Source organism: Anas acuta, chromosome 11, assembly GCF_963932015.1.
Source record: "Anas acuta chromosome 11, bAnaAcu1.1, whole genome shotgun sequence".
NCBI lineage: Eukaryota > Metazoa > Chordata > Aves > Anseriformes > Anatidae > Anas > Anas acuta.
Window position 1 is genome coordinate 10,818,200 of NC_088989.1, and position 17,123 is coordinate 10,835,322.

At 39.3% G+C, this 17,123-nt stretch overlaps 1 long non-coding RNA gene across 1 annotated transcript in view; it reads right to left on the reverse strand.

Annotated features, from left to right (window-relative positions):
- Positions 1 to 16,869, reverse strand: part of LOC137862588 (uncharacterized) — a 42,499-nt gene extending 25,630 nt beyond the window's left edge. Inside the window, exons 1-3 of the long non-coding RNA XR_011100414.1 lie at positions 16,593 to 16,869; positions 15,929 to 16,232; positions 6,106 to 6,227 (exon numbers count right to left, since the gene is read on the reverse strand). This is a non-coding gene — a long non-coding RNA (uncharacterized lncRNA). The remainder of the gene's footprint in view (positions 1 to 6,105; positions 6,228 to 15,928; positions 16,233 to 16,592) is intronic.
- Positions 16,870 to 17,123: the final 254 nt, after the last annotated feature.

Below are 17,123 nucleotides of genomic sequence, written 5' to 3' on the forward strand. Positions count from 1 at the left end.
TCAAAGAAAAACCTGTGTGAGGGTACAGCTTAGTTTACCCTGCTGTGGATCATTAGAGTCTCAGCACAGTGACAAATGTGTCACTCCCTTTAAGTTATATCTTATTGTTAGATAACTCTGGAAAATAACTATCCCAGAATAGAGCAGTCCACGGGGATCACAGGAACCTTCTGCTTATCACAAGCTTTTCTCAAGAGTCCTTCCTTTTCTGTGTTCTGTTGGTACAGACAATTTCAGGAAATCTGTAGGACTTGCTTTTGAGATATCAAAAATAAATAAATAAATAAATAAATCACATACAAACACTATTCTTTTTAAGAGGCAAAACATCAAAGCTTTCAATGTCCTTTCCGATGTGGCTATATTCCAAGAGACACATCCTAGTAAAGTGGCTTAAGGTGAGTTTTTTTTTTTTTTTTTTTTTTTTCTATCATCACTCATGAGTTTTCTTTCACAACATCATTCTTTCATTGCCCAGCTGTAGCCTAAGAGCAGCAGGGTTTTTTCCACCTCTTACACAAGAGCAATGGTGGCAAACTGAGAATACTTCCATGGAAAAACACCTCCATTTACAACAGAAAGTGCCTGCATCACTGAGGGAACTCTTACTTGTTTGGGCATTTGTGTCTTTCTGGGACCAGTATTTCCTCGTACAGGAAACTTCCTGGATATAATCCTCTAAGCTGTAATTAGCAGAAGACAAGTTAAAGCAGATATTGTATAATGATGTGACAGTGAGTGTAGCAACGTCCTGCTTAACAGCTCGGGATATAGCTCTAAAGTATATTTATATAGGATCGTATTTGAATTACTAATTATTATAAATGAGAGCAAACAGAACCTCAGGGGTATACTTACCCCTCAGGGGTCCTCAAAAATCCATATCTGTGTTGGGTTTTTATGTCCGCTTGTTGCAAACTCAAACATAAATACATAGGAAAATATACCAAAGTCAAATATTTTTTTGCAATCTTGATTTGCCTTCCACAATTCAGTGATTCTTGTTTGATCCCATTTTTTCCCACAGGATTTTTTTCTTGGTTGTGGCACTAAATAGGCTTTACAATATTCAGATATTTGTCTCCATTTTTCAACAGGCCATCATTGTGCTTGATTATTTCCAATTTACTTCTGAATACAGGGAGCTTAACTTTCTTACCGTCCCCTTCTGCCATGCTTAGCAGCACTCTATATTTTTTAGGACTCTTGTGGGAACTTATTAAAAATACAAACCACTGGGAATGCCCTGACAACTCAAGACCTTACAATGATGGAGAATGCCTGTTTTTCTGCACTGAACACCTACCATAAAATCCTTTTCTGTTCTTTTCCAGTGCTGCCAGGAAGGATCAATGAGAACTTATCACATGGCCAGTCTCTTGTGCTTAATTGTGTGCATATTGATGTACACAGTCAGAAGAACTGAGGAAGCCTGACTTCAGCTCTTGGAGTATTGGATTTAGAAAACATTTTGAATATGGCTCTGATTTTCCTCCTCTGTCAGCAAGGATCTCCAGTGTGTTCATGTTTCACAGGAGCAAGGCACAGAGAATGTGGACAATGTTCATGCTTAGTCTTCAGTCAAGTACTTTAATCTATCAGCAGGAAAATGCTTTCCCTTCCAGCAGGCCTCAGAAATCTCTCAAATATCAACTGAGCCATATAGTGCAAGTTTATGTGGAATAGCTGGGAGATGGACAGCTCTGGGTGAAGCCAAAACAGCTACAGGCACATGAAGGGAATTCAAGCCCCCAAAGAATTAACCATTAAGGTTAAATTGGATTTTGCCTCCGAATGCACAGACCAATGTAAATATATCATCACTAATAATGCAGACAGTAGATTCAAATTGGAATATCATCATTAAATAGCTGGGGTTTGTATGTCTGTTTGTTTTTGTTTTGAAATCTGTGCCTTACCCAAATAGAACTTTCTGCCTGCCAAAAGGGCTAGAAAAAAACAGGTTTTGCTCTTTCTCCACTTATAACTTTTTTTTTTTTTTTTTCCCCTTGGGGTCTTATGAGGTCTTTCTTTCAGGGGATTTATTTTTCAGTGTCAGGACCCAAAAAGTAAAAGCACAGAAAGAGGGGGCATGAGCAGAAAGAAAAGCATGCCTTACCCTTGCTTCCTAAACCAACAGCCTGTGCCATGCCGAAGCCAGAAAGAATTGACTATAAACAAAAAGCACCTTCTCAGATTCCTGTAGTGAGTCTGCCTTTCAGTATCCTCTGACAGTGTGACGCTTCCTGCCAAAAGAGCCCTTGTGTAAGGAAAGCAGAAGCAGCAAGCTAAACTAAGCCGCAGAAAATGCTTTCTAGGCAATGATAGCATTACCCGATTTATTCATAGCTCTGCTGAAGTGCTGCCTATAAAACCCACTGCAGTGATTTATTCTGCTCTCATTTCAGCATTGTCAAGAACCCTGCCTTCCTGCTACAAATCTACCTCCCTTTGCTCACAGAATAACCCAAACAAATACAGAAACCTTTACACTAATAAATTCTACATTGCATTTAGGTATATGGATTAAACTTGATGTATATCTAAGCCACCTTCTGCAGCAGCAAATGCCCAAGCTGAGATAGTTCTGCCAGTAGATGTCACCAGGAGCAGAGAAAAGCACCGTGGCAGGTCCCAGCTGTCCCACCTGTGTGCCAAAAGGCACTGCGATGATCCCAAGGGAGGTTTGGGAAGGAACCCGAGTAGGAGGTTGCCAGCGCAAACATGATTCATCAGCATTTCTGCTTTCTGACCTCGTGGGTGCAGTGTTGGAGGAAGACACGGATGACGCACTGCTGCACTTTGTACAGCAATGCAAAATGGTTTCATGCAAACCTGTTCCTCAGGCCGAGCCTCCATACGTATGTTGACTAAGGAAGAGCACACGGAGATTCCAAGTTAGGAGTTCCCAAAGCCCTGTCACCTGCAACCTTTGACCCCAGGGATTATTCAAATCTTCTGTCACAATCATTCCTTTGATAAGGAAGAGGTAATCCCTGAGCTGATTCTCCTCACCCCTGCTGTGAGCAGAGTCTAGGAACATGAAGAGGGCTTCTGATGGAGTGCTAATCAGGCTGTGTAGTGTCAGGATGGGATGTCAGGATGTTTAAAAATGAACATTCCTATAAGAAGGATGTTTATTAAAAAAAAAAAAAAAGTATCTGAGTGTCTTTGAAAAGCAACCCTCCCTCATTTCCTTCTTTCCTTCCATCTCTGCACAAAAATTTCTCCTTCTTACCCAGCTTCGTTATCCTGAGGGCAGGAGGGGAAGAGGGAAATAATTTTGCTGGGTTCTTTTGGTTCTCCCTAAAAGAAGGTGATCCTTCATCAGTATTCTTTTCCAGATAACCACATTCATTCTGGGACTTTTCCCAGATTTGGGTGTTTTGGCAGGAGATAACACTAAGGTCTCTGCCACACACATTTCTAGAGCTGGTCTTGGCCAGAAAGTGTGAATGGGATTGCTCAGCATGGCCATGCCACTCAGAACTGTCAAGAAGTCTCAAAACACATCCAAACAAATTACTGTAAGTACCACAGTCTTCTCAGACTGGTAAGTGACTTGGGCACTGATGTCTAATAAATGAAGTGAGACTAAAATAGTTTCCATGATACTGAAAGGGGAATTCTAGATTTAAAGACAGATGAAAGCTCTATGTGCCGTGGGGAGGGAACGCAATTATTTTTCCTTAGATTGATTTCTAAAAAGGCAGAGGATGTACAGCCAGTACTAACTTCAGTTAGAGTTCTGTTTTCAGAGCATGTCTGCATGTGAAAAAAGAACTTGGTTGTAGCAAACGTATATATAAATGGCACGAGCTACATGGGAACCAGCAAAGACAGTAGGACTTCCCCAGGGTACGCCAACTAAACCTCGCTCTCAGTATTCAGAGCATGAAAATAGTCTGTGATTTCCTGTACTTTAGTACGTGGGCCTAACACCCACCTAAAGCAAAGCACAGTAAAACAACAAACATAAACCAACCAGGTAACAACTAACCTTTTTATTTTCTGCTTCTTCTCATTCCTGCATCCATCTACAATAAATCAGGTAACCAACTGTCTTCAGCAAAACCTCTGAGATGCTGAGAGAACAACAGATATCCATCTTTTTGGGTAGCTTCCTTAAGCTTTTGATTCCTGTGGGAGCTATGAAGTTCTCATTTTCTCCATGGTTTCAAAAATGGACATTTCATAAGGACAAACCAAGTGATTCAAAATATCTTCATGTGCAACACTATATTCAGATAGTAAAGAAGCCACCATTCAGTGCAACCTAACTTTGTCTTCTTCCATTTGGAAAGCTGCTACTCCTCCCATAAAAACCTTGGTGAAGCTAAATCCTTTATAGAGTTCCTTCAAAAGAGTAATGGCAAAATATCAGAGAACAGCAATAAGGGATTTGAGAGAAAGTGTTTCCCCTGTAGATGCACAGACCACTTAGGAGAACTACTTTTAGGCTGCACTTATGAGACTCCAGACCACATATCACCTGTATGATTCACATACCAGAAGAAAAAAAATATTTCCATCAGCGAGTGAAATTCAAATATGATGTGTTTAGATGAGATGCAAATGTTACGCAAGAGAGAACAGCAGCTGTACTAAACAGTCTAAGGAATATAAGGTTGTGGTATGCTTTTTTAATATCAGAATAGGCAAAAAAAATCATACTGAAAATGCAAAGGTAAAACTCAAAGTTTACAAGCCATCTACTCTCTGGGAAACATGCATATTTCATCTTGTGTGTTGCTTTCATCCAAAGCAACCTTCTGAAAAAGTATGCTGAATCTTTTATTTTACTGGATCTTACTTATTAGTATCTGGTACTATAAAAATGTGTATAAGAATTTTCTCCCATAATCCTTAAGAAAAAAAAAGAAAAAGATGAGAAGCTGAATAAAAGATCTGTGACAAGTGAAACCTCATAACTGTAGTTGATCAAAAGACATTTTTTCCATGAAAGTTTCTCTTCATCAAAATTTAAGTTTCAATGGAAAACTTCAAATATGGATTTAGAAATAAAAACAAAAATAAACAACAACAAAAAAAACAAGGCCTATGGCAAATACAAAAATAACCAGAGAATTTTCAAAAAGAAAACACCATTTACTTTTTAGTTTTCTGAGTTAAATATGTGGAATGTACATGGAACAGAGTAACAGCAAGCTAGCCGGAAGGAAAAGAGAGGATAAATAAACCAGTGCTAGCGTGTCTAGTATTTATGAGGAAATTCTCTTCAGAAACACAGCCTGCATCACTAATAAAATTCCTATTCAAAAGCCAGCTTGCTTGCACAGCCTAATTGATATATGCCTTTTGTGTGTGTGTGTGTATAATATGAAAGGTTCATTTTTCTTCAATGGGCAGCAATCTCTGCTTTGGAAGCAACACTACTTAGTAAAGCAGGATGTGAAATCTGCCAGTTTTTGACCAGAATAATAGCTGTTCTTGCAAAACTTGCACCCTGGCTCTAGATTTCACACAAGATTCCTTTCTTCTTTCTTTCCAGTGCCTACTACACAACTGCAGACATCAGCAGCAAAGTATTGCTCTTCAGTGCATTTAGCACATGGTGGCAGGCTTAGCTGCGGGGATCAATTCTTCTTTGCTCTGAACTGATTCTCCTGTTTCTGAATGCAGCAGCTCATTCAGAATTCAATTCCTTGTATTTCACAGCAGCACAAGTTCACCCACATTTTTTTACAGCTTCAAAAAGCAATTAGGCAAACTGAGGACAGAAAAATCCATCTGAGGTCCCAGTTCAAGCTCAAGCAGCAGTAACACTACAGTGCACAGGTTGCTAGGAAGTTGTACTAAAGGGCTGCCTGGTTTGCTTTCCCCATTCTTTTAATTTCCTCTGATCTGGACACTGTAAGAGGCTATATGGACCCCTGGTCTGCCTCATCATGGCTTTCAGACATTACATTGCTATCCAGAGTAACCTTCCATCTGGGAATCGATGTAAGAGACCCCAGCAACACGAGCTTTTTCTCCATTTAAGATGGGTTTTCACAGATGAGTGAATGCAGTAAAGATATCAAAAGAGTATTATTTTATGAACATATTAAAAGGGTACTTTATTAAGGCTAAAACCTCCCTCACCTTCACGTGAATATGCTTGCAGAATTCCGAATCCACATTGCAGACTAAGATCTCCTTCCCCATTCCTGCTTTAGTCTTCCTCCAAATTCTGGTTCTCTTTTCCCTTTTCAACATCTCATTTACTGCAAAAGCAAGCAGAGGTTGGTTAGTTCTAGGTTCCCCACACTGAAGATCCCAGTGCTGTTACATATGAACAGCATGAGGGAATCTGAACAGCTTCAGGGGGTAATGTGAAGGAAAAAAAAAAAAAAAAAAGATACTTTTGAAGTAAAAGACAAACCCAAAACATTTAAGTAAATATTAGAAGGATTTTTTTTCCAAACTCATATTTGGATCTAAATGACCAGACTTGCTTCTTTGCCTTTTGCACAGAATAATCTCCACGTATGTATTTATTTATTATTAATACATATTTATGTTGGGCAGTTATTCCACTTCACAGGCCCTCTATATCATTGTGAAAAGGGGTTCTTATAGGCCAGTGTTAAGAGATCTAAAAAGCGAGCTCATTGAAATTCAGATTGTCCCATTTTTCTACAATGAATACATCTTGTTTGAATGCTGCTCACAGACGGTGTGGTGCAGTATATTTTGCAGATGATGGAAACAGACAAAAATCAGCTGAGGAAAAGGGAAGATCCAACAGCTTCCAGTGGGAAGGCTTCTGTACACTCATCCTCCAGCTGTTGCCAATATTCAAGGAATATCTGTACACGCTAGTGCGAAACTTAGAGCCTTACTGCACAGATAAGATATAGAGATCATTTTTAAAAGCTTCTAAGATACCTTCAAGAGCAGTCGGGAAACAAGCACAGGGGTGTTATCAAGAAGGCTCTCAGCCAGCAAATTCTCCTAAATAGCCCAGAGCTTTATTGAACAGCTTGCACTGGAAGATCAAGGAATCAGGACGATCTATGAAGCAATCTTAATGCTGATTTAGTAATTGCCTGTGAATACAACTCATCCTCGACTAGATGAGACCCGGGGGACTGAAGTCCCGTCAGCTCCCCAAAATAGGTCATGAATGGAGTTTTAAGTGATGCTGACACTGTGCGTGGATTCCTCTCCAGGGAATAATTTTTTGCCACATTGCCACAGGAAGAATCCATCACCTGGTAATTTTATTCCATTTGCAAAGCAGTGAGCAACTTCAGCAAACAGCAGCTAAATTAACCTTAGAAAAGCAAAGCCAGTCTCAGTTCTGTATGAGGCAGCATTTTACCATGGGGACTTAAACACAGTGGCTCCACGTACACAGACAGCTGAGCCTTCTGAGAAGCTCAGATACGTGGCATCCTGAGCCAATACAAAATCAACAGTTTGCCTAAAACTCAGGTTTCACAGGCTGAGCTCTGGCCCTTTAGAATCCTAAATTTAAGCTGAAATCTCACCATTTCCAACATAACATGTGGATGCTAAAAAACTCGTTCCTGTTCAAGAATGTCTCCCAGACCTGCTGTAGTCGCATGAAAGCATGCCCCAAATCCACAAGTACATGGATGGACTATTCTACCAGGCACTGAACTTGTCCTATAAATGCCCCAGTCTCCCCATTCACTTCCAGGGATTTTTCTGAACTCTGACGTTTCCTTTGGTCTGCTCCCCTCTGGTTTTCTATCTATGTCCAAGCACTCTCTCTTCATCTACACATTCAAAGCGCAAAGCTAAAATTGCACAAACTAATCACTTCTAAAACTCCTCATTGTTGATGTGTGAAGCATGTCTCCACTGAGAAACAGCAGAACATGGTTCATTTCAGCAGCACGGGCAGACAAATCCGCTTAGTGTGTCCAGAAAAACTGGGGGCTGACCGGCACAAAGAGCCCAGAGCACTTGCTGGAGGAGCAACGTGTCCCCTGGTGCCTACACTGTGCTGGTGGTATATCTGCAGCCTCAACGCAATACTCAGGCAAGGGAGAAGACGACAGAACATGCTCCACATAGATTTAGCCATCACGTCCTCATGTCTAATTGCTTTAAGTGGTTGGCAAAGCTGACAGGATATAATTGATGTGGAGACTTACCCTGTCTCCTGATACTGACATTTTTGGAGTTGTGCTTGCTGACTAGGAGAGAAAAAATGTTAGGATTCCAAAATAACCTGCTATTTGCATGGGCTGGACAGACGCTCCATGTAGCAATAGGCTTGAAGACCAGAGGACAATTTGACACCTTCATGGCATGCCCGTGTGGGCACAGCCAAGCTTACATTGCTCAACACAGTACTCCAAAGTATCAAATATGCAGCAATTTAAAGTGGAAAATGGAATTTCCCTTGGTTCTGTGATTGGGTTTAAGATGCGTATTTTTGTAAAGTACAAAATGTGTGTTTAAAAAGTAGACCTTAAGCCCTTTAAGTCAATATCCACACCTTCTTATCCACCCAACTACACAGTTGTGATGCTGCCAGTACGCTGTAACCAGGCCAGGGGGCAAGGAGCATGAATCGACCGTACAGAACAGGCAAGCCCATGCCCTAACAGTATTCTCTAATGCTCCAAAATCTTTGGCCTGGTATTATTTCTCTAAAACTTCTCAATACACCCCAGATTGGATTAAGATTAAACATATTAGCATGTTGGAATGAATTCTGGAGGTAGAGAGGAAGGGAAGCAAGTAATGTTTAAGGAGTTGCCTTCCATCCCTCTTCCCAGATAAAGCTGGAACGCTGAGCAGCCCAGCCCACGTAATTGTATCTAACCCATGATACACACTCCCTTCACACATTTCTCAGGGAAACAAAAACAAACAGAAAACCAGGCATCCCAAATCAGTAAGGGAAACTCAGAATTTTGCTAAACAGGAAGCACCAGATCATTATGATTTCAGCTCAATCATTCATAAGAATCCACCGAGCCAATGTTAGAAGCAGAAGAACCAACCAAAGGACCTCAGAAGAGATCAAAAATCTGATGATGAACCTTGAACATAACATAACTTCTAGCATGAAAAATTAACCAATATAACTGATTATATTCAAAGTACATGTGGGTGGAATTTAAGTGGGTTGTTAGTAACTTCAGTGCAGAAATCAGATTAAGCATGGGAGAAGCTCCAATGCGTGATTATCATGTGATAATTACTCAACATTTTGACAGAGCCCAAGGCTCCGCTCAGCCCAGCCCTTAACAATGAGAAGGCAGCCTAAACCCGTGAGTATGAAACTACCACTTCTGTTCATCCTCAAGCAGTTCCTTTAAGGGAAGTCCATGAGCTTCTGCTGAAACCCCAGGGTTGCCGATTCATGAGAGCCCCTAGGGACCAGAAACCAAAGTCCAGGCCCCTGGAGAAGGCAACATTAAATCAGCTGCAGTGCAAATCTGTTTTGATAACCTTTTGGAACCAGGTCACCACCAATCGTTCACATATAGGGAGTTGTTAGAGAAACCTGGCTGGTCCTGGCATCCATTTGATCTGCTCTTCATGCTGTTACCACAGCAACTGGTGCTTGAATGAAAATCTGTTAGCAAGCTGGATCTACAGACTGCCCCATCACATCACAAGGTAGCAAAAGTGGAAGCTTGAGGCAGGCCTGGGAGGCATTTATCTGCATGTTTACTACAAGGGTTTTCAGCTTTGTTTTCCATTTGTTCTTTTTCTTTTGACAGAACAAGCATCAGCACACCAATTTTTCTCTATCAAAAAGTACTCGGTAGGTCAATCACAGAAATGAAGTCTTTTTGTTTGGCCTGCTGTGCTGTCTAAATAGCTCAAAATTTTCGGTATTTGCATTAGGTTTCCATATCTCATGGAAATTGAACATTTATATTCTGTAAACACTATTGGTGAGAGATGTAACGGTAGCTACATACCTTTGCAGAAATAAAAATGCTTTACAAAAGTATAAAAATCTAATTACATGTTCCCCAAGAGATTCAGATTTGTCCTGTTGAATTTGACCCAAATTTATTTTATATTTTAGGCATTCCAGTTCCTTGCAGGATATTTTCATATCTGAAAATGCAGATTCTGAGACTTACTTTATTTTGAGGGAGGGAGGGAAAGTCTGTATTTACTTTAGAGCACATTACACAAGCTGATGTAACCTGTGTTATTCTCCCAGTTGACTTCCTGAACTGCTCTGGAATATGCTTTATTTCTGTCTCTGTGGCAGGGCAGAAACATTAGAACTAAATTTGAACTCTCATCTTTGCCCTGAGGAGCGGAACAAATGAAGAATAGATTTGGCCCAGTACTAAAGCCACACTGAGATATAACACCTAAGCATCACGCTTAACCCAAAGAGCGAATTGTGAATTAGTGACTGTGGACAGGTGAAGGGGCAAACTGATGCTGGGGTCAGTGCTAGTCCACACTACCCACATCTTTAGCTTTTGAAATCAATGCTGAATTTTTCCAATTGGAAAGGTGAAAGGCAGCTATGCCTTTGATATTTTCCCCTATTACTCAAAATCTAGAAGTGGGACTACCATTGTTTAAAATCTTTTGTGTCACAGGTATTATTCCTTTCAAAGACAGAAGTTGGGGGAGAGAGTGAGAGTCCAACAGAGAAAGAAAAAAAAAAAAAAGAGAAAGATTAAAGCATACCACTGTGAGAGGTGAGGATACATAAAATAACTAAGCCTGAAATCACAAAACGGTTGGGGTTGGAAGGGACCTCTGGACATAACCTGGTCCAACCCTCTGCTCCAGCAGAGCCACCTATAACTGCTTGTGCAGGACCATGTCCAGGTGGCTTTTGGAGACTTACAAGGAGACAGATCCCACAGCCTCCCTGGGCAGCCTGTGTCAGTGCTCACAATTAAAAAAGAAAAAAAAAAAAGTTTCCCAATAGGAGGTTTAGGCAGAACCTCCTGTGTTTCAGCTTATGCCCATTGTCTCTTGTCCTGTCAAAAACACTGCTAATTCATTGTGCAATTAAGCAATTTCCTTCTCATGCTCTTAATTCCTCTGGGTGACAATTTTCGTTTCTCTGATTGCTTCATCATGACAAATACAGAACAGCTAGTTCTAGCTTCTATTGTGATAAAGCCATATTTGGTAGAAAAACACTTATACCTGATTTGAAATACATAGGAAACGGGACCTTTATTTAAAGGTAAAGATGAAGGACCGGAGAAGCATGTTTCAGTAAAACTACACTACTGCGCAATTTGCCCACTAATTTCTTGCAATCAAAAGAACTAGAAAAAAAATCACACGCAAAAAAATCTTCCCAAATATTATTTTTACCACATCAATGCATAAAAAAACAAACAAAAAACACAAAACAACAAACAACAACAACAACAAAATATAAACAACCTATGAATTTCTTATGAATCAACTTAAATTTCTTCCCATTGGCTATTTGAAATTAGACAACAAAAGCTGCATTAAGTAGATTTGTGTCTTGGGAAAAGTCTTCAGAGGGATTTGTTTTGTTTTAAGGTTTCTGGTTCTTGATATTAGGCTGGTGACCTCTCTCTCACCTAGTTTCTTTTCTGCTCCATCACTGACTGACCAGAGGTGAAAAGAGGAACTATTTAGAGCAATCGCCATAATTTACTCAATCAATAGCAGAACAGCTACCCATAAACATCTCTTGCACAAAGTTCTCTGTGAACACATTGGCATGCTTAGTAGCTAAACTTTGCCTTCTGAAAGCACTGTTATGAAAAAACAACTAATCATTAGCACCAAATATAGTAGAAAACACATTTTTAATAGCACCAAATATAGTAGAAGACACATTTTTAAAGGCCAAGAAAGCTAAACTGACCTGGAAATTTTTATTACAGGAAGTGTTTGAGAATTGTTTTGTCCTTCTGAGAACACCTAGGTCAGAGGCCCAAGATGTAAATTCTGCCCAAAGACAAGTCTGAGCCTTGCCTTCAGAATTTGGTCTGAATTTTGAAAATACTAAATAGTAAAGCCTCATGTGGATCATCTCTGTGAAATGGATATATTGCAACTAGAAGAAACAACCCAGTAGGAAGATATGAAGCATGCACTATGCAAAGAAGCCCAAATTCTGAGAGAAAATTAGAGACTTTTCATGATTCTTGTTGAAACAATCCCACAAAAGCAACTAAGCTTTTCACTGATCTCAGTCAGGTAAAAGCTATTGAAGTAACTAAGGAAGGAATTAAGTAATTAAGGAAGAAAACTCCAAACCTTAATTTGCTACTTTACTTTTAGTGATTCATTTAATAATATATGTGTATATATATTGAATATCTGATTTGGAAAAGCAACGTGCCTGTCATACCATGACTGTCTCTCTTCCTCAGCAGTAAATCACTACCTTGGTGAGGGCAGAGGACAATTATTCCCTTGTCTGCTAACAAGTACCATGTTTGATCTCACCTTTCTCCAGTGACTTCACTTCATTTTCCCTTAGCTAGGTTAACAACAATGTTCACATCTCCTGTCTCCAGGCCAAGCAATTGTTTTAAGGGCTCCAAAGTCGTTTGACTGATGGTGTGGACAGGAAGGCTAACATTTCTGAGCTGATCAGGGCTTTATTTTAAGACGTCTTGGTCCCTCTTACTTCCTCCCATCTTACTGCCTAGAAAGACTGCCAATGGCTATGCTTACAAGACTCCCTGTTTCAAGCTCATACTAGCATTTCACAGGAAGGCTCCCAGGAAGTTTTGAGTTTGTCCCAGATCAGAGAGACCCAATCTTTCACATTGCAACCAATTCTAACAGAGGCAGGATCACAGTCTCAACTTTTCCCTGCACACTCCTGATAAGATCATAGTGCCTTCCGTTCTCTCAAAGACAGCTGTTAAGAAAAAACATATGAATAAAAAACCCAGTCCTGCCTGCAGTGTACCGTGTGCTTGTATTCCAGATGAGTTCCTGTTACAATCCTGGTGGATGCCATTGTCTTACTCCAGATATTGATCTGGTGGAGCAAGAATAAGGCACGTAAACTTCTGGTCTGTATTAATGTGTACTATAACTCTTGGCACTGTATCAGCTGACATTGCTCTACACCATGTTTTAAATCAATTACCTGAAGTAATAATTGTTTGTTATCAGTATGGGGAATTTCGTAAACGAGACATACTTGATAAATCAATGCACAGATAAATCCAGATATCATAAAGTAATTTACATGAATTTACTAAAATGAGACTACTGGAATTATAATCTTTCAAATACACCAAAATAACATTACTGTTTCTTGCAGCTTGCTATGTTAAATACATCCCTGTCCATTTTGATCTTTAGACCTTTGCTTCTGGTGAAATGATTAGATATTATAATGAAACTACGCTGTAAAACCCAGACTTATCTTTCTTCCAGTTTTATCTTAATAGAGCCAGTGAAATCAAAATATGAATTATGCTGCTATATCAGCTGAGCAATTTACGTGATGTACCTCTGCTCCTGCATATTTGAAATTTATTTATTTTTAACAATAGGCTTCGCTCCCCCACTCATTTGTAAACAAGAGCTACTGGAGCAGCACTGAGCCTAGTTCTGCTTTCTCACCAGCTACATCTGTTTTCTTTTCTGTGAATTCATTGCTGGTTTACATCATCATAAACTGGGTCAGAAACAACCCTAGCAACTGCTCATTCGAGCTAGTGAAACATATGAAGAGTGGCTGCAATGACAGAGCTGTAATAATGCTTCTCACCTTTACTCAATTAAATTTAGGCCATGCAGAACTGTAAGTGGAAAATTTTGGCAGAGTGACTGGCAAATCACGGCAGATCTAACAAAGCTAAAGTCATTTAAATTCATCTTCCCTGTGAACTTCAGTCCAAGGCTGTAAAAAACCCAGCTGAATACCACGAAAACTCGAGCGAGGATCGCTGATACAGACACTTCCCGTTACCTCACGATGACTTGCAGAAAATCTGTCTTATCAATGTAAGACATTCATCCTTTGTGTTGCAATCACAGCTCACCTCACGGGAAAACAAGCAACGTAGTAATGTGCATTTGCTAAACTTGTGTACCAAAGACAGATATTAGAGGAGCCCAAACATGTTTTCATACGCTACAGAAGAGGACAACTATTTCCACCGGAGGGGATAGGAGAATATGGAATGTGCTTTTGGATTTAGGAGTGCCCTTTGAGAACTATGGAATATATCTTCAAATGAAAACCATAAATTAAGCGTAATTACTATTTCTGGCAGCTTGCATAAGAAAAATAGAGCATTTATCCTGTCACCTTGGCTCACAATCTCAGCGCAGTCTCAAGATTTCTGACTCGTGCTTTTGGCATGGCTGCACTGCTGCTATTATACACTTTCTTTTGATTTTCTCCACCACTATTTCTAAAAAGTACCTAATTTTCCTTCAAGATTTTGTGGCTAAAATGTTTGCCTGTCCTTTGTCTGTTTCTGTTTTTGACTACTTCCCCAACAATCCCCAGCAGCCACTCTGCAAAAAGTGCAGTCACCTCCCCTCCCTGCCTTAACACCAGCTCAACAGCAATCATAGTCACATTTTTCTTGCCTCCTCCCATCTTCAGCAGCAAATCCAGATTTTATGTCTCTGCCCTACGGATGATAGGAGATATCTTTCATTACATTTATCCATATGCTCTGCCTCACAATTCCTGCCGTTTTGTCTATTGCCATCTCTCTGCAACCCCACCACAACTTGCCTTTTATTCAGCCAGGCCTACAAGCCAGATCCTTTCTGTAAAAGCCAGAAATGACTGCTGTGAAAAATCCATCTCGCTGATTACATATCCAACATAGATTTATCTGTTAATACAGAATGTTCCAGAGGGCAGGGGCTTTGCTTTTGTGCATTGCTTGGGATTTTGTCATTTAAAATGCTGCAGCTATCAGCCATATTACAATGACAGTAGCAACACTACTTTGCTGTGATTAGGAGGGACACAGGACAGCAGGGAACTGGGTTTAAACTCTTATTGAGAAAGAAAACAACAATGAAATGACTAGTCAAGTCTCTACTTACAGAGAACAACCAGGCTTCTAGAAAACCAAGTTCCAGAACAGATATCTGTACAAGGGACATGCCATGTAAAGGATGGTTGAGTTTGTCAAATGACCTGAGAGATGAAAATTTGCCTGCATTGAAGCATGATGTTGGTTTTTTTTTTTTTGGTTTCTTGAAAATATTTTTGAATATTACAGCTGAAAGGCTGCGACATATATTACTTAACATATATATGTAATATATATTACATATATTATTTTCTGCTTAGAAAAGTAAGTACAAAAATAAATACTTAGCAAGATATTAAAAGCTGACAACAAAACCTTTTCCAAAACAGTTTGCTGCAGTATTTCTGCTATGTAGAAATGCAGTCTGGCAGAGAGCACAAAAACAAATATAGAATGTATTTAATTAGTGAATACATTTCTGGGAAAAGGTTTTCACAAAATAGCATCTAAGGGAGAACAGACTCACCCTGACCCAGCCAAGTCTATGAACCAGCTCATCCCAGCAGACACTCATTGGTAAGCAGCATGGAGGAGAAAGGACATTGCAGCTGCTCAAAGCAAAAGGAACTCCTATGGTGTCCTTGCTCAGTGGGAGAGTTTTCTCAATTTTAACATATGAAAAAAAAAATAAAGCACAAAACCTGTATGCAGAAGAAACCTGAAACTTTTTTTTTTTTTTTCAGAGCAATAACTGTTTTTTTTTTGTTTGTTTGTTTTTTCTCAGAAGGCAGGCAAGCTACTCTGCAAATAGAAATAGGCTCAGTTTACTCAGATTGGAGAAAAACAGATTAATTTGACATTCCTGGTTTTAACTCTACATTAGATGAAACAGCAAAACAACTACCACCACCAACAAAACCCACAAAATGACTTACACTGACTTATTTATTTTTTTCATAGTGTCTGATAGAACTTCAGATGCATTAATTGGCATTTACCTCTTGGGTTTCCTACAAGCAGGTTCCATTCTCTGGGGGAGAAGGATGTACAAGATGCTCTGTAAACTTTCACCAGGCATGGGCCCCTCAGCAGGCATCAGCAAATGCCCCTTAAATCCATTATTTAGAAGCTATGTACAAATACGTGTTTTTCAGATTACCAGCAGATTCTGTTGATAAAGCAGTTTCCTCTGTGTATTGCTCTAGATTTTGACAGCATAATATAGCATGTTACAGAAGCTTTGGTTGCCATCTCTGCTTTGCATAAGCCTGCTATATTTGTTTTGCTGTTTCCAAGTATATCCTGTAAGGGGAAGAACAGTTAGAGAGGAAAACCCAGCAGGAATAATGATGCATAAGAAAATGTGAGGGTGTTTTCTACCTCTTTAACAAAGTATTGAGAGAAGAGACCAAAATCTAGTTCTTTAAAATAGGATAATTTTACCAGAACTTAGACAGCAAAATTTAAACATTTTAAACATTAAGTTCATCTTTGTTATAAAGTTACATAGTTGATCAGTTTATCTACCAAAGTCAAGATATCTGTTGTTGTAGTATCACTGAAGTGTTAAGTCAATAAATTTTAATATGGGCAAATTTCTGATGAGCAAACATGGAATGCATTCAGTCTCTTTTACCCGTCTCTTTTACCTTTATATCTTACCTTTACCACTTGAGTAGGGTAACTTTCAGATAATTTGTTAATTACCTCTTCAATACAAGCTGAATCCATCTTTCCTTACATAAAGATTGGTTATGTACCTAATAAAACAAAACAAAATAAAACCTCCTACTAATATTTTTATCTGTCATTCTGGTATTTTACAGCAGGTCTCATTCTCAGTGATCACCTTCAGTTCATATTTTATGAGCAAGCACATAACGAGTATTGTCATTATCTCCACAAAGACTGCAACTCACCAACACTGCAAAACGTTTTGTAAAATAGATACTGAAGATAATACTAAAAATTATTCAAATCAGACATTGTCCATCATTGGAGCCTAATTCAGCAAAGAAGATGAGATATACGAACAATTCTTAGAATTGAAAAGCATGCTCCAAGGAGACTTATTTGTAGTTTATTTCATATAAGTTGTATCTAGATGGATAGAAAAAAATGCATTAATGTACAAGGAATTACCACTGCCAATATTGGTGAAGATATAATGAAAAGATGATTGACATAAATCAT